Raw genomic sequence first — 18,574 nt, forward strand, 5'->3', positions numbered from 1 at the left:
AGCCAGAGAGTCTCTCACCCACTTCCCCACTCCACTGCACGAACATGACACCCAGCAGAGCCTGATGAACCTGGGAACAACAGAGGTCTGCCTGAGCTCGGTGGAGAAGAAGCCGTGATCCAAACCACCAGTTAGAATGACTGGACTCCTCTATTTGCCTCAATTTGACGGCTCTCTTGATCTACTGGGGAGTATGAGGGATTAATAAACACCAGCACTAATTAAATTAGACAAAGAACTGATGCTTTCCAATAAACTCTAAGCTCGCACACCTAGTAGAATGGTTAGGGTAAAATCAAAATAAAAGCAAAACCAAATATTGGCAAGGACAAGGAGCAGCTGGGGCTCTCATTCTCTGCCTGTGGGAATGCAAAACTGCTCAGTTGCTTTGGAAGACAGTTTGGCAGTTCCTTATAAAGTTAAATAATACTTAAAATATGACCCACCAGTCCCAATCCTTGCTGGAGGCCAGCTCCGGTGGCCAGAGAGTGTACACTTTTCCTGAAGGAGATGGACGCATGTTGGCTTTTGCAACGGAGACAGCCTCTTTGTCCCTTGTTTTAGGGCACTGGACTGTTCAAATTTTATTGGCATAAGTGGTTGATTATATAGACAGTTTCTAACTACAGATTACTACATAGTGTTAAAAGTACATCAGTTAACTTTTACATGGTACAACAGCTATATATCACGTTCTAAGATCTTTATCTTAACTAAATTTAGTGAGTACAATTTAAGGGCAATTAGGTACAGTACATCATGTGGAAAGGAGGAGACTCAGTATAAATCATCCCATGGCCAGCAAGTCTCCTCAAATTAAAGAGGTCACAGACACAAGAATTTGGCATTCACAAATCTTGTTTTTAGACTGGTGTTTATCTTTAAAGCGTTATGGCAGGGAGACAGTGTAAGAAAATAGAAACCAACTTAACTAGCTATCACTTAAAAGCTTCTATACCTCATAGCTAGGTGTCTTTTGGTCATGAATAATATATGTCTAACTTCTGTGAACCTCATTAAAATCCTAACTCTAAAGTTTACTGTATAACTAGTTAGTAGATAAACACTATGTTTTAATTAAGTTGGATTTAAATAGGGGAAAGTCCTTCAGGATGAAATTCTTATTAAATTATTGTTGTACTTTTGTTAAATCACAAATCACCACAGGAAAATAAGAATGGAAAATAAGAATAATAAGCAAATAATCAGGAAAGATTGAGGAAAACTGAAGAACAAATAAAACAATAGGAAAGACTAGTCACCTGAGAAACAACCCATGTTCTCCAGCGCAAACATGGATATTGTTTTCCCAGGAAAGCCCCAATTCTTCCCCATCAATATCAAAATGAGAGCTGGGTAACCTGAGGCCTGCCCTCGGCTTGTACTGTACAGGCAGGCTTTCATCCTGACCAGAAGCCCACCTTCGGCTTGCACACACCATTCAGGCAGGCTTTTATCCCAACCAGAAGCTCACCTGAATGGCTTGTACCGTTCAGGTGAGCTCCCTTCCTTGGTTAGGAACCTGCCTTCAGGTTTTTCTGCCATCAGGCAGGTCCTTTTTTTGAGTCCCTGCATCTTCTCAGCTCCCTGCAAATCCTAGCTATTTACCCCCCCCCAAAAAATGAAAACTTATATCCACACACAAAAAAAACCCAGAGGTAAATATTTACAGCTGCTTTAATTCATAATCACCCCAAAATGGAAACAACTTAAATGACCATCAAATAGTGAACAGACAAACAAACTGTTGTATATCCATCAAATAGACTCCAACACAGGAATAAGAAGAACTCCTGATGCATGCAACAGCATGGATGAATCTCCAAGGCATTACGCTAAGAGGAAAAAGTCAGACACAGAAGGCTGCATACTGGGAGTTCCCATTGTGGCTCAGCAGGTTTCTAACCTGACTAGTATCTATGAGGATGCAGGTTCCAATCCTGACCTTGCTCAGAGGGTTAGAGGATGTGACGCTGACCAAAGCTGTGGTGTAGCTTGCAGATGTGGCTCAGATCTGGCATTGCTGTGGCTGTGGTGTAGGCCAGCAGCTGCAGCTCCAATTCAGCCCCTGGCCTGGGAACTTCCATATGCCACCGCCCTAAAGAAAAAAAACAAAGGCTGCATACCCAATGAGTCCACGTATATGACATTCAGGAAATGGTTAGCTAAAAAGATAGAAAACACATCAGTGTTTACCAAGGGCTGGCAGTAGTTGGAAGGTCTGAGTGCCAAAGAACCTGAAGGAACTTTTTTTGGTGATGGAAAATATATTGAAACCCGGTGCCAGCTACATGAGTGTGTAGGTTTCTTAAAAATCATAGAACTGGAGTACCTGTTGTAGTGCAGTGGGTTAAGAATTCCACTGCAGTGGCTCCAGTCAATACAGAGATGAGGGTTCGATCCCCAGCCCAGTGCAGTGGGTTAAAGGATCTGGTGTTGCGGCAGCTGCAGCATAGGTTGCAGCTGAGGCTCAGATTCCTGGTCTAAGAACTTCCATACATCAGAGGTGCAGTCATTAAAAAAAAAAAAAAAATCGCAGAACTGTACACTTTAAAGTGGTGAATTTTACTGCATATAACTTGTACCTCCATAAAATTGATTTTAGAAAGTTCCATGAGAACAAATACTTAGTAATATTCACTGCTTTATTCCTTGCATCTAGAACAGTAACTGGCACATTGTATTTACAGAGAGGAAGAAATATAAGAATAAAGGAAGGGAGGGAGGAAGGAAGGGAAGAGGGAGGGTGGAGGGAGGAGGGAGAGAGGGAAGAAAAGGAAGAAAAGAAAAGGAGGAAAGAAGAGAAAGAAAGGACAAAAAGGGAACGTGTAAAGGAACATCTAATTCTAGATTTTAGGCAGAATATTCTTTATAATTCCCAATACAAAAACTCTGTACATAATAAGAGCCCATCCTAGAGCCCTAATTTGTTTGTTTTATTATAGTTGATTTACAATGCTGTGTCAATTTCTGCTTCTCAGCAAAGTGACCCTGTCATGCACATCTATACATTTTTTTAAATATTCTTTTCCACCATGGTCTATCGCAGGAGATTGGATAGAGTTCCCTGTGCTATACAGTAGGAACTTGTTGTTTATCCATTCCAAATGTAATAGTTTACATCTACTAACTCCAAACTCCCAGTCTGTCCCACACCCCCCACCTCCCTTGGCAGCCACAAGTCTGTTCTTTATGTGTGTGAGTCCGTTCTGTTTTGTAGATAGGTTCATTCGTGCCATATTTTAGATTCCTCATATAAGTTTATCATATGATATTTTCTTTATCTTTCTGAAATACTTCACATAATATGAAAATCTCTAGTTTCATCCGTGTTGCTGTGAATGGCATTATGACTTCTTGGATGTAGGCAGAAAACACAAGGTTCTCAGATCAGAGAGCTTTATTCCTCATCGCCCAGCAGGCATCAAGAACTTCATTTTCCCTGTTGTTGCCAATGGCATTATTTCATTCATTTTCATGGCTGAGTAGTATTCCATTGTATCCATTAGAGGTGCATGCATCTTTTTTAATTATAGTTTTGTCCGGATGTATGCCCAGGACTGGGATTGCTGGATCATATGGTAATTCTATTTTTGTTTTTCTTAGGAAACTCCATACTCTTTTTCATAGTGGTTGTACCAATTTACATTCTCATCAAGAGTGAAGGCGGGTTCCCTTTTCTCCATACCATCTCTAGCATTTGTTATATGTAGTCTTATTAATGATGGTCATTCTGACTGGTGTGAGGTGGTATCTCATTACAGTTTTGATTTGCATTTCTCTAATAATTAGTGATGTCGGGCATCTTTTCAAGTACCTATTGGCTATCTGTATTTCCTCTTTGGAGAAATGTCTATTTAGGTCTTCTGCCCATTTTTCATTTGGGTTGTTGGGTTTTTTTGTTGTTGTTGAGTTGTATGAGGTGTTTGTATATTTTAGAGATTAAACCCTTGTCAGTTGCATCATTTGCAAATATTTTCTCCCATTGTGTAGGTTGCCTTTTCATTTTGTTTATGGTTTCCTTTGCTGTGCAAAAGCTTGTCATTTTGATTAGGTCTCATTGGTTTATTTTTGTTTTTACTGTTATTGCCTTGAGAGACTGACCTAATAAAATACCTGTACAATTTATGCCAGAGAATGTTTTGCCTATGTTCTCTTCTGGAGTTTTATGGTGTCATGTCTTACATTTAAGTCTTTAAGCCATTTTGAGTTTATTTCTGTGCATGGTGTGAGGGTGTGTTCTAATTTCATTGATTTACATGTAACTGTCCAGTTTTCCCAGTACCACTTGCTGAAGAGACTCTTTTTTTCCCCATTTTACATTCTTGCCTCCTTTGTCAAAGATTAATTGATCACAGGTGTCTGGGATTATTTCTGGTAGAGCACTGATTTATCAAACTTCTGACATCTGATTTCAAATTTATTTTATAACCTGGAATAGAAAGCAAAGTTTTATATCTTGGATTCTATGGCCCATAAAATCTTCTTTCCAATTTCTAAAACACAGAATAAGGATTAAGAAACTATATACATTTCTGGTTGAGATAATACATATATAAAACAAAGAAAACTCACAATGTATTACAATTTTTAATTGATCAGAATTCTAAAAGAACATAGAACTAGTTTACCCTTGCATATCACTGTTGAATTTTTTATTCAAATTGCTTAAGCTAGGAGTCAATATCAATCATTGAAAGTTGGAGTTCTCAGACTTCCTGTCATGGCTCAGTGGTTAACGAATCCAATGAGTATCCATGAGGATGCAGGTTTGATCCCTGGCCCAGCTCAGTGGGTTAAGGATCCATCATTGCCATGAGCTGTGGTGTAGGTTGCAGACAAAGCTCAGATCTGGCGTTGCTGTGGCTCTGGCATAGGCTGGCAGCTACATCTCCAATTAGACCTTTAGCCTAGGAACCTCCATATGCTGCACGTGCAGCCCTAAAAAGACAAAAGACAAAAGACCAAAAAAAAAAAAAAAAGAAAAAATTAAGAAAGAATGAAGGAAAGAAAGAGAAAGTTAAATTTCTCTACACAGAATCATCAAGGCAAACATTAGTGAGTTCCAGTAGTAAGAAATAAAGCCTTAAAGAGAACTGCCTTCAATTAATCAGTGTGTCATGTGTCAAGCCACTGCTACAATGAGTTAAAGCGCACAGCAAGAGTCTGTGTGATCATATTGTGTGTATGGAGGATGCTTCAATTAGTAGCAAGCTTAAAGAGTAACAGTAGCCAAGTCTTCATTAAACTGTGCCCAAAGACCACATTATCCAATTCATCCCTTTTTCTCAGTAGAGGACTTCATTTATCCTCCTAGAGAAAATAACCAAGTAAAAAAATAACAGTTCAGATGTTAGTGTTAATTAGTCCTCCAGATTCTCCAGATAGTACTAAATACACAAAAAAAAAGCATTTAAAGGCTAGCAACAAAGTGTTTAAGGAACATACAAGTGCAGAAAAAAATTATGCTGTTAACATGACTCATCTACATGTTTCTACTGGCGAGAAAACGCATTGCTCTTCCTTCCTGGCAAGAGGTAAGGTCACCTTTCATAACCATTTCTTGCTAATGGGAAAAATGCCAAAGGAGGATGAGAACAGTCCATCAGAAATGAACCTCAGGTATACTTAATTAAGGCTACTCCTGAACTAACAGGAAAGGATTCTTGAGAAACTACCTTGTGATGTGTATGTATCAGCACCTAGAGAGGGAGTCCATTAAGTATGTGGTATAGAAAGCAAACTGCAAGTGGGAAATAAATAGAATTTTTAACTGATGAGCATTTTTAGCAAAAAGTTGTTAAAATTACTAAGACAGGCGGCAAGTAAGGAAAGACTCTTCATGAAAAGAGGGAAGGGAAAGTAAAAACTTGGAGTCTATTTATTCTTCTCCTCTCTCTGATTATTTGTTTTTAACATCAAGAAGTTCCCATCACCCTCCCGAAAATCCCCACGATATAAATCTTTGCTTCCTCAGTCTTAGATAATGACTCATCTATTCAGCACAGTACACACTTTCCTCTTCTCATGATCCAAAGCACCTTTAATAGAAAACAGACTTAGGAACCTTTAGAGATAAGGTTTCTTTCAGAGGTCAGAGCCAATGGGGATTTCTTGAGGAAATTCAGCAGTGGGAGGTGCCCAAGAGTGGAAGGAGTCCTCCTAGTCAGTCAAGAGCCCAGTCTTCAGGTTGAGCCAATGAGGCATCCGGCTTGGGACCTTGGGGAAGGCAGTTCACTAGTCTGCACCTCTGTTACCAATGTGATGATAAACAATGTGGATGCGACCTACAGCTTAGAGTTGTGGGAATCTGATAATACAATGAATTCCTACAGTGTAAAGCAAACAATGGTAAGCTCCTCTTACTATTGTCGTATTCATCCATCAGTATTGAGAGATGGCCCATACGCTTAGGCTGACTGCAATGAGGAAGGTTAAAAGGAGTTTCAGACAGAGTTACCAGACCATGGCCCTGAGCTAGACATCTGCACTTTAGAATCAGACCGGTGCAGGGGTCATTTTCTACCTACAGGGGAAACAGGCTTTTAGGTTAACAGAAGGGCTCAGTGGCCCTTTAACCATGTGAAAACTGTGGAAATGGTTGTCCTGTGTAGCTCATGGGGCTTTGTCCCTGCTTCCTTTCCCAAGGCTGTCTCTGGACCTACGCCCAAATCCCCAGGCACCCCAGTATCCTTCCAACAGATTCTATTTGGGGGACTAAAACAATATAAAATTTCCTCAAGAGCCTCAGAGTGATTCCAAGGAAGGCCAGGCAGAAAGACCACTGTCAGTCTTTCTGTGACACACGGATTGAGGAAGATTTGACCAGCAAGAATGGGAGGAAGAATGGTGGCAGGTGGCAGGCAGGCTGTTGCAGTGAGTAAGAGAGCCCGAGACCAACATGGTAACCACAGATGTGTGGAGAAAAAGGCAGAAATGAAGGACATCATTTCCTAGCTCGGTAGATTTTCATGCAAGTCACATATGTGATTTAAAATTCTCTAATATTGGGAGTTCCCATCGTGGCGCAGTGGTTAACGAATCCGGCTAGGAACCATGAGGTTGTGGGTTCGGTCCCTGCCCTTGCTCAGTGGGTTAATGGTCCGGCGTTGCCGTGAGCTGTGGTGTAGGTTGCAGACGCGGCTCGGATCCCGCGTTGCTGTGGCTCTGGCGTAGGCCGGTGGCTACAGCTCCGATTAGACCTCTAGCCTGGGAACCCCCACATGCCGTGGGAGCGGCCCTAGAAAAGACCAAATAAAATAAAATTCTCTAACATCCACATTAAAGAAGTATAAAAAGGTGTAGAGAAAGAGGTGAAATGAATTTTGACCTTGTTTAACACCCTCACACGTTTTACTCTTTCTCATTTCCTAACCTCCAAACCACACGGGCTTTTACAGATGTTTAATCTGAATCTTCATCTTTGAAAAAAAGATTCCACGCCCAATCCATTTTGCTGTTGTTGTTCCAAACTCTTCCGTGTAAAAGAGATGTGTTTGTTCACATACATTTGGACCAAGGCAACGTGTACCAGGAGTGACCTCATTACAAACCACAGTTGTGACACTCAGACGACATCCCCAGCTCCTCCTCACTGCTGACACATTAATACACAACCTCTCAACCACAGAGTTGGAAGAAAAAAAAAAATCATTTGAAGTGATAATGAAGTAAGGATTAGAATGTAACACCTTCTAAAAAGGAAACTCCTCGCTGTAGTTACACAAACTTCTAGGTTCTAATTAAAAAACCTCAATTTTTTTTTTTTTGACAGAGAAAATGATAATTCTTACCAACCAAAGATTTTTATTTCTGTATTTTCATGTACGCACCTTAAAGAATAAAAAATAATAATAAGTGTAATATACTCATCATGTTAACCTTTTTATAATGAAATTATTATACTGCTGAAAACTTTAAGGATTGGGGGAGATTGCCTTCATTCTTACCCACTCAGAAATGGGGCCCAGGTCCTGGCAGGCATGATCAGAATATCATTCACCTCCCAAATTTCTCCTCTGTCTCAGATTTCCAGTTTTCCTGAGGTCCCATGCCCAGAATGGATTCAAAAACTGTCCTGGACACCAACAGTCCTCTTCCTAAAGCCAGTTCTACTAATTTGCCTTTTTCTGCATGTTTTGCTTCTCAGAAGTAGTTAGGCCCAAGTTCAACTGTGCAGCTAAAGGAAGTCAGGCCTTTTCTTACTCTCTCAGGACTGCTTCTGAAGGGAATTTGACTTTAAGCCAGTCCCTACATCCTTCCTCAACTGGGTGGGAGACAATTACACCCAATTTGCAATAGGAAGACCCAGTTCTGCCCATATCACAAACTAATACCTGAGGGAATGGGGAAAACCTATGAGTTAGTGGGTTGTATTACCCCGAGGAAGTGTTCAGATTCTAACTTTACTTTTAGTGTCTGGTTAATTTTATATGCCCACTTGGCTGGGCCACAGTGCTGAGATTTTTGGTCAAACATTATTCTGGATGTTTCTGTGAGTGTATTTGGCTGAGACTTACATTTAAGGTGGGGGACTTTGAGTAAAGCAAATTGCCCTGCCTAATGTAGGGGGCCTCCTAGAATGTGGGGTGGGGCGCCTTCTACCCCAAGGCCATGACTGCTGTGTAGCAGGGAAGGGTTGAATTGGGGGTTGCAAGAGACAACCATCATGCTCAGAGCAGATCCCCACAGTGTCCAGACATGGTCAGAAAGAGCTAGCAGCCTAGTCTATGAATAACCAACTAACCTTGAGAAACACCAAGCATGATTGCATAAGTTAGGGGAGATTTATTTTAAAGAATTGACTCCTGTGATTCTAGAGGCCAGTAGGTCAAAAAAATCTGCAGGGTGGCCCGCAGGCTGAAGACCCAGGAGCCAATGTCACAGTTCAAGTCTGAAGGCTGTCTGCTGGGAGAATTTTCTCTTGTAGGGGGAGGTCAGTCACTGTTCTATTAAGACGTTCAGGAGTTCTCGTCATGGCTCAGTGGTTAACGAATCCGACTAGCAACCATGAGGTTTCGGGTTCGATCCCTGCCCTTGCTCAGTGGGTTAAGGATGCTGCGTTGCCGTGAGCTGTGGTGTAGGTTGCAGATGCTGCTGGGATCCCTAGTTGCTGTGGCTGTGGCATAGGCTGCTGGCTATAGCTCCGATTCGACCCCTAGCCTGGGAACCTCCATATGCCACGGGAGCAGCACAAGAAATGGCAAAAAGATTAAAAAAAAAAAAAAAAAAAAAGACTTTCGACTGATGGAACTAGGGCCTCGCTGATGGTCCAGCCCTGCTGCCTATCATGGGTTCATCTGCCAGCCTTTCCTCCTTTGGTGATTTCTCTCAGAGGCCTGCTGCTTTTCTCCCCCTGCAGTCTTTCATTATCAGAGTCTATGTTCCTGAGTCTCAGTTGCATGCCAGGTCCAAGGTCCTTTCAAGAAGTTCCCAGTCCCATTTAAATCAGAGGATGTGAGTTCCTGCTGTGGTGCAACAGGATTGGTGGTGTCTTGGGAGTGCTCAGATGCCAATTTGGCCTGGCACAGTGGGTTAAGGATCTGGTGTTGCTGCAGCTGAGGCTTAGGTTGCAACTGTGGCTTGGATCTGATCCCTGGCCTGGGAAGTCCATATGCTGCAGGGAGGCCAAAAAAGAAAAAAAAAAAATCAGAGGATATGGCTCAGCACCTGTATAAGGATCCTGAACATTTCATGACAGACAGCAAGTCCCCAATATTCTGTGACCATCCTTGGCTTGTTGATCACGCAATCTGAAGAGTAGCAGTGAGTTTTCACCTGCTAATAGAAATAATAAACACTCTGTAATAGAAATAGAAAAGAGTTTTATTTGAGCCAAACTGAGGAGTACACAGCCCAAGAGACACAGATTCAAGAAGCACCAGAATCATCTTCCACCTGACTACAAAGCAGGGGAGGCTTCTAAAGTCAAAACGCTACAAAATTACAATTGGATCTGGCAAGAAATAAGGCTTCTTGTTGCATAAGGATTGGTTGGGGTCCAAAATGGTTACAGTTACTCTGAAATCATAAGGTTGCAGCTGGCAACTGCTAGCAGATATTGTTTTGAGAGACCCTGGTGGTGTCTTTGAGTTTGATAGAGGTCAGAAAATTCAAGTTCTCAGTGATGCAGGAAGGTGTCTGAAACCACATCCACAACAGCCACCCAACTCCATTTTGGATGCCTGAACTGCACTTACTCTTTTTTTTTTTTTTTTTTTGTCTTTTTGCCTTTTCTAGGGCCGTACCCGCAGCATATGGAGGTTCCCAGGCTAGGGGTCAAATCAGAGCTACAGCCACTGGCCTACGCCACAGCCACAACAACACGGGATCTGAGCCGCATCTGCGACCTACACCACAGCTCATGGCAACGCTGTATCCTTAACCCACAGAGCAAGGCCAGGGATCGAACCTGCAACCTCACAGTCCCCAGTCAGATTTGTTAACCACTGAGCCACAATGGGAACTCCCACTTACTCCATTTTTTATTTTTAAATCCATTCTTGTCTGTAATGGTTAAAGCAGATGTACAATGCATGTGTGATAGGCTGTAAGACTGGTTGTTCTTCTAGTCAGCATAAAATTCAAGCCAAATCATGTCTAAGCCAGAATAACTTCCATCAAGATATGAAAATTTCTTCCATCACACCTACCACCAACACCAGCGGCTCAGCTTCATCCTTTCTAAATAAATGACGTTAACGTCAGAAATGTCAAAATAGAGTGGGCTTGTGTAGACAGTGTGCCAGGATTGGGGGCCAGAGGAGAGATGACAACATCGTGACCAGATATTGCGGAGCAAAGAGAAACAGTGACTCAAATTTCCCCAGGACTCTCTCCATGCCAGGCATTGCACAAACACCCTTACACACATTTACCCAATTCTGAAATCTGCCCTACTTAGGTAAGTATGACCATTAGCCACATTTCAGAGGAGGAAAGTGAGACACACGGAGATAGAATAACCTACAAACGTTTACAGAGTTACTACATAATGGGGCTGGGATCTGGGCCTCGGCTGTGGAGTTTGCCACACACTCAATTAACCGCAGTATTCTCTGGCCAAGGGACTAGACACATAGCAGAATCAGGAAATGCTTCCTCTCCCTGGGACTCTGCTGGGAGCACGCCAAACAGTTCTGTCTCCTTAAACTCCATGTTTTTTCTGTGTTTCCATCTTAACTGTTCCTCCTCTTTTGATGCAGTTTTGTTAAATTATGCTAATCTCTTCACTTAGATCATGATGACATCATTCCACCCTCTTCTGGCCTGAGGGATGGTGTCGACTTCATCATATCTTGATCTTAATAACCGAACTCATTCATCATTCATCGATCCAAAGAACAAATTAAAGTGCTGCCAGAGGCAGAGGGTGGGGTGGGCAAAATGAGTGAAGGGGTGAAGGAGGTCAGAAGGTACAAGCTTGCAGCTATAAAATAGATAAGTCATGAGGGTGTAATCTACAACGTGCTGATTCTGATTCTAGTTAATAATACTGGGTCGTATGTTTGCGAGTGTATCATAAAAGTTCTTATCACAAGGAAAAAATGTATAATTATGTAGGGTTATAGTTGTTAACTAGACTTACTGTGGTGGTCACTTTGCAATATATACAAATATAGAAACATTATGTGGTATATGCAACACTAATAAAATGTTATATGTCAATTATACCTTGATAAAAAAATTTTTTAAAAAGCAAGTTCTTCTTATGGCCTTCTCCCCAGCTGTCAGTGTTCTGAAATCTGACAAGAATGACTAAGGAATGGGTGTGACAGAGGTATAGAGGTTGTGGGTCTGTCAGCCCAGGAGCTAACACAGAAGAAATGCAAGCTGGAAGTCCTTACAGATTTGGTACTTGTATCATGGAAATCAATGGTAGCAAGCACTTTTTTGGTCAAAGATAGTCATTTCTTGGTACTCTTTAGGAAAATAAGTACTGTTTAAAAATTTCTCTTTTATTTTCACCACTATTTGGTGGTTGCTAGGAGACTAAGGTGAGAGTGAAAACTGAGCTCAAGATTTAAGTCAAAGATCACTTCTTATAAAGAATTTCCTGGTTATTCTCCACCACTTCCAGTAGAACTGACAACTCCCTGCTGTGTTCTCACAAGCACTCTCACAACCTTCTATGACAGGACAAACAAAGCTATGATGCTATTTTTAATTTACAACTCTCTGTCTCATAAAATAAGTTCCTTCAGAAAAGGAATTATAGCTTATTCTTATTTAAATCACTGTTGCGTCCCCAACACAACAGTTTTGATATGTTATTATCTAGCAAATAATAATAGACAGCTAACATTTATTTACTGACCATCGGGCATGGGGCTAAGCTCTGTTCACCACTATCTGATTTAACCTTCAGAATGATCCTATGTGGTACACATTATCCTACCTCCACTTTGTAGATAATGAGACCAAGGCACAAAGAATAGTAACTGGCCCGAGATTGCAAGGGTTACTCAGTGATGGTAAATCCAAGACCAGCTTCAGAGGCTTTGCTGTGTGTGATCATTGATCACTGCTGCTGCACTATCTCTCATAAAACATCTGATAAGGGATGGACTCACTCCTAAAGATCAGCCAGGATTCTGTAACAAGATTAACAGACTTAGCCTCATGATAAATTTCCACGTAGATAAAATTGTTCTCTACATAAGCTGGAGTAATGTTTGGAGTAATTCCTTAGGCGGCTGTAACAGAATACCATAGACTGGGTGGCTTATAAACAACAGAAATTGATTTCTCACAGTTTCGGAGGCTGGAAAGTCCAAGACCAACATGCCCACAGACTTGGGGAGGGTCCTCTTCCTAGCTCATAGATTGCCATCTTCTTACTGTGTTCTCACCTGGTGGAAGGGGTATGTATGTTCTCTGGGATCTCTTTCAAAGAGGGCACTAATCCCATTCATGAGGGCTCCACCCTCATAACCTAATCACCCCCAAAGGGCCCACCTCCTAACACCATTACACAGTGAGTTAGGATTTAACCTATGAAGATGGGGTGGGGGGAAGAACACAGCCATTCAGTCTATAGCAAGTAGTAGGTAATTATCTTTTCATTTTGGTTTGATTTCTAGCCCCAAAAAAAAAAAATCATGTTATAAATTCCTTTTTCACACAAACAATGCATTTTGATTCTTTTTTAGAGGTCTGGATAGTAGCACATATACATTCTTTGAGCACAGTATTGATTATGATATGTTGGTGGAATTCTTTCATTAAAGGTTAATTTAAGGATGAAAAGAAATAGAGGTTCTAAACTCAGATACCTACAAGAACCCAGAAGCGGGTGGCATACATCAAGCAATGTATGAGGTGATTGAGACAGTGGGCCTGTGGTTCAAATCTGGAACAGCAGGCTATAGAGAAATTTTTTTTTTTTCTGTACAGTTATGAGCTTCAGAACAAATTTTACTGACATTTGGGATCCAAGCTAAAAAAGTAAGACCAGAGTGAATTTACAGTTGATTACCTAATGAGAATTCAAGAGAGATTCACCTCCCTAGAGCTCTGTGTGGTTTTTAGTGTCAAATAGCAACGAACACCCACCCCTACCCCCACCAGACCCTGGAGACATCTCCTGTGCTTTAAAGCTAGAGACTCTAGTTTTACCTCCCAGATGGATAAACTTATTTCCAAAAGGGTAAGAACCCAGGATCCTCCTTCTTTGGGTCCTCAAGGAGAATTTGTTTACAAAGGGAGCACAGAGTCATGTTGTCCCTCAGAAAGAGAGAAATACATAACTGTGTAAGTTGATTTTGGAGGGAGGGAGTTGCTCAGCTCCATGAACACTGTTCCATGTAGGATGACATCCAATTCTCATGGCATGGCCCCAGAGGTGAGAATTAAGACAAAGGGGAGATGGGATGCTTATTTACTTTAAGTAAATAATAATCCGTTCTGGTTTAGGAACTCAGTGTTGGGTTCCTCTTAACATGCAGATATTCAAAACTTAAGAGGAATCTATATTCTGCCTAGAACCAATGAAAAGAAAATTATCTCTGCTGACCAAACAAAACATGTCCTCTCGCTGACTTTAGTCAATGAGCTGCTAGTTTGCCATAACTAGTATTAGGTGCACCCAGTCTTTTGGAAAAAGGGGTTGTCACATCATTATTTGAAAGGTATCCAGAAGACCCCTCTTCAGAGTAAAGTATCTTCCCATCTCTGCTCTTGTCAAGACCTCCAATGTCACTACAGCAAATCCACTATTTTGCTAGTTAGAAACTGTTACAACACTAAGACATTTCAGAGTGTTAACCCAAAGATGGTTATCAAAATGTTGATGTCTATAAATTAATCTGTTTATCCATCTTTACTCAGAGCCAGCTAAGAGCATCTGCCTGCAGGTTATAGAACTATTTACCTAAATGTGGATCAAAGATTAAGGTAGAGAGACACCTCAAGCTGAAGCCTTGTGAACCAGGGCAGTTCTAAGTATTCTCAAAGCAGGACTCACAGTATCTGAAAAGCAGCAAGAGAGCACTGGGCATTGGTGTGATGTGGGGAAGTGCTTCGAGAGGAAGCAGCACTGAAAGAGGAAGTGTGAGGCACCAAAGACAAAATGCATGTTTCTTTACATTGTTTGGTTCTTGTTCAGCAACAGTTTATCCAGCTCAGTGTTTGAGGTGATACTGAGGACATTTTCTAAAACAACACAGTAGCTGTCCTTTTTGGAAGTGACTACACAGGGCTAGAAATTATGTTAGGTGGGCTGTTTTAGTTGCAAGAGACAGGACACTCAGATTACCTTTAGAGGCAATGGATTTTGATGAAAATGCATGGGAAAGTCAAAAGAGGAAACATTCCCCTTTAAGCTGGTTCTTAGGGGCCACAGTGAGGAAGCACTGTTCTGGGTACGCAGCAGTGCTATGTAGCCTCCAGCTGCTCCTGCAGCTCCAAGCCCTGGGCCTCTGGTTCTCCCCTCAACAAGGGATCTTCTTGGCTTACTATTCCATGTTCTACTTTCTGTCCCTGAGTTTGTTGCTTCTTCTTTTTTGGAGAAGGGGAGAAACCCTTTTCCCAACCTCCAACAGCCAACCATCCTTCCATTGTGGTTTACATCCCAGCTCTCCGAAATAGAATTTATTTAGGTTGCTCTGACATTAAGTGAGGGAAAAAAAATTTCAGCTTAATTTAAAAAAAAAACCAAACTGGCAATGGCTTACATCAATAGAGCTTTATTTTTTTCTCCTATGACAACAACCCAGAGGTAGGTTATTGCAGATATCAGTTCAGCTGCTCAGTGCTGATATTGACACCTCAGGCTTTCTATCACTCTCTTTTTCCACTTTTAGCTGTTGGTTTTTCACCCTTAATCATGTTGCCTCATGGTTGCAACATGGCTGCTGCAGATCCAGGCATCATGTGTCTTCCTTAAGGCAGGAAGATAGGAAATTCGAGAAGAATCAGGCCAGCAAGCTTTCCTGTTGCAGCTCTCTCTCTCTCTCACCCACACACCCACATACCCAAACACCCACACCCACACACTCACACACACACTCACACACACACACTCCAGACACCCACACACACTTCTGCTTATGGCTCATTGACCAGAACTATGTCATATGACTATGCTTAGCTGCCGTGAAGGTTGAGAAAGTGACTATGAGCTTTCATAGCTTCTATAGTAGAAAGGAAGCAAGGAGAAAGATTATTAGCAGTCAACCAATAAACATAGTCACCATGTGGCATTGATCTTAGGTAGTGCTCCAAGACAAGCCATCTACTAGCAGACTCTGCAGTCTATGAATATGTACTTTTCAAGTCAGGGGTTGATCTGATATGATCAGATGTCAGCATGACAGCTTTCCTCAAAAGGGGGCTGTGTGCAGGGCAAGAACAGATAGTACTTGGTTTGGTACCAGTATAAAATCCAAGCATGTCTAAATTCTCCTCAGTGATCCATCAGTTTGATCAACCATAAGTTTAACTGTAACTGATACAGCCCTATGAGCTTGCTCTGTTCATAAGCTTATCTTGATCACATTTATTTTTTTTTTCCAGTAAATATTAATGGGAGGATAGGCACTTGCCAAGGTGCAGGGGATATGGCAGTGGGGAAAATAAGGAGCTTACTTTCTAGTGGGAAGATAGAGAGAATTTATGCTCCAGTAATCCTGTTCTTTTCTTTGTAATGATTACTAATTTCAGTGCTTATGTATTTGTGAATATATAATGGCAAAAACAGAGTTAAGTAAGAGGCAGTGTGGAGGCAAGGGTAGAGTGTGAGAAGGTAGGGGGGTATTCACTTTCCTTTATGGAACAATCAGATTTCAGAACCAAATGCTTTAGCCAAACTATTAATCTGTCTCTTTACAGGGAAACTGGCAAAACATTTCTGCTCTAGAGAAAAAGGGAAGGAAATGCACATTGCCAGGAGTCAAAAGTATAGCTTGTACCATACACCCAGTCTCTCTTCTGATTAGAATATAGTTTTCATTTCTTAAATTATTTTATTTGGCCTTTATTTAACTTCCCCTAGGCTGTGTCAAATGAGACATGCGAAATGTAGCCTTGCTCTTGAGATGCACTTCTCTTTACACTTGGCCTTGGATTTATCCAGCCCTCACCGTAACTAGTTTTCTTGGTTTTAAAAACTCTCCAGCAGGTAAGTGCGGACCAACAGACTCTTGGATATTCTCTGGCTATTAGGCATTAGAGGTTTTCTTTTGTATTGTTTTTATTTATTTATTCTAAATTTAATGGCCTCACCCTCGGCCATTAAAAGGAAGTTCCCAGGCCAGGGATTGAATCCGAGCTGCAGCTGCAATAACGCCAAATCCTTAAACCCACTGTGCTGGGCTGGGATCAAAGCCACACCTCCGCAGCAATCCAAGCCACTGCAGTCGTATTCTTAACCTTCTGTGCTAGGGCAGAACTCCAGGCATTAGATATTTATCAAGGAAACTGGTACTGCTCATTTGCCTTCTCTATGGCTATATAAGGCTTATATATTAGATTTTAAAATGTATTTCACCGATCTTCCTCCTACCTCTCTTATTAGCCTGTGACTCCTCCATCCCCCAACTTTAATCAGGCTAATTCTCTTTTATCTTTCAGGTCATAACATAATTGTAACTGCCTCAAAAAGAAATTCCTTAAAACGTGGACTAAGTTCCTGTTTATGCTCCTGTGAATCCATCACTCTCCTTAATAACAATTATCACAATCTCAGTCTCTGTTTTGGTAACAGCTTGATTAACACCTATTTAATCCCTCAGTGGGCTGTAAACTCCATGAAAGCAGGGGCCATCTCTGTCTTGCTCAGGTCTATACCTCGGTGTGCAGCACTGCCGGCCGCACACAGTGGCTCTCAATAATATTTAGTGAATTAATAAATGTCTTTAGTCTCCAAGTGATTAGCATAGCACCTCTGAAAAAGAGGTACTGTGGCCGATGCTCACAGTGAGCTCTGCCCAGGAAGAGGAGGTTTAGCTCCATTCTCTCCCTGCTGGCTGGGGGTGCTACAGGCAGACACCCTCAGCTGCCAGGACACTTTGGAGAATGCTTCCGTTCAAGACAGGCAAACCCCAAATCATGTCCCTTCTCTGGGTGGTTGGCATCCAATGACTAATCAACGCTGGGAGCTGTAGATCCAGCCACTCATGCCAACTCAAAGATACCTCTAAAAGGCCACTCCAGCCCCAAGAAATCAGCTGATGCCTTTGTTAGGAAGGCATCATAGACCATCTTCTCCCTTTGCTCAACCCTGTTTCCGCCAGCTCCCTTTCACAGGGGTCAATCCCAAGAGCATACAAGAGCATGTCTTGCACACTAATCTCCTCCTAAGAGTCTACTTCATGGAGCATCCAACCTGTGATGGCTTCTACAAAAATATTTACTCAACTGAGTTGAACATTATGTTCAACTGAATCGAATGTTGTGCCCCACAAACTCCTAAATAGCAGAGATCATTTCTTGTTTATCCTTGCATCTTTGCAGTGATTAGAAAGGGACTTTTATATGGGGAGGGCTATGAACTGATGTTTGTGTGCCCCTAAAATTCACATGTTGAAATTCTAACTCCCAAAAGTGATGATATTAGGTGGTATGACCTTTGGGAGTTGCTTAAATCATGAGAGTTGAACCCTAATGAATGGGTTTAGTGCCTTATAAAAGAGAGACCCCTCTATCTTCTGCCATGTAAGAAAACAGCCAGAAGTCTGTTATCCTGAAGAGAGCCCTCATGTGTCTATGCCAGCACTCTGATCTTGGACTTCTAGCCTCCAAACGATGAGAAATACAATTCAGTTGTTTATAATGGTATTTCATTACAGCAACCCAAACAGACTAGGACAGTGGACATCACAAACACATCAAACAAAATATCCCCCCCAATTTAGTCTACTTTGAGCTAAAGCCTTCTTGTTCAAACTGTGGTCTTAGAACCAGTGGTGTTGGCATTCTTTGTGTAGTTTGTTGCAAATGCAGACTCTTAAGTCCCAACCTGAATCAGAACAACTGAATCCAAATCTGCATTTTAACAAGATCCCAGGTGGTTCACATGTTCATTTATTTTCAGAAATATTGGGCTAAGGGATTTATTCATTTATTTTTTATTCCT

The 18,574-nt window shown here is 41.5% G+C and overlaps 1 long non-coding RNA gene across 1 annotated transcript in view; it reads right to left on the minus strand.

Annotated features, from left to right (window-relative positions):
- LOC146405986 (uncharacterized) overlaps positions 1-18,574 on the minus strand; it is a 436,419-nt gene that overhangs the window by 46,473 nt on the left and 371,372 nt on the right. The window lies entirely within an intron of this gene.

Source organism: Sus scrofa, chromosome 1 (genome assembly GCF_054392235.1).
Source record: "Sus scrofa isolate SSC_HxYL_T2T_F1_AM1 chromosome 1, Sscrofa_HxYL_maternal_Yorkshire_Landrace_v2.0, whole genome shotgun sequence".
Classification (NCBI taxonomy): Eukaryota; Metazoa; Chordata; class Mammalia; order Artiodactyla; family Suidae; genus Sus; species Sus scrofa.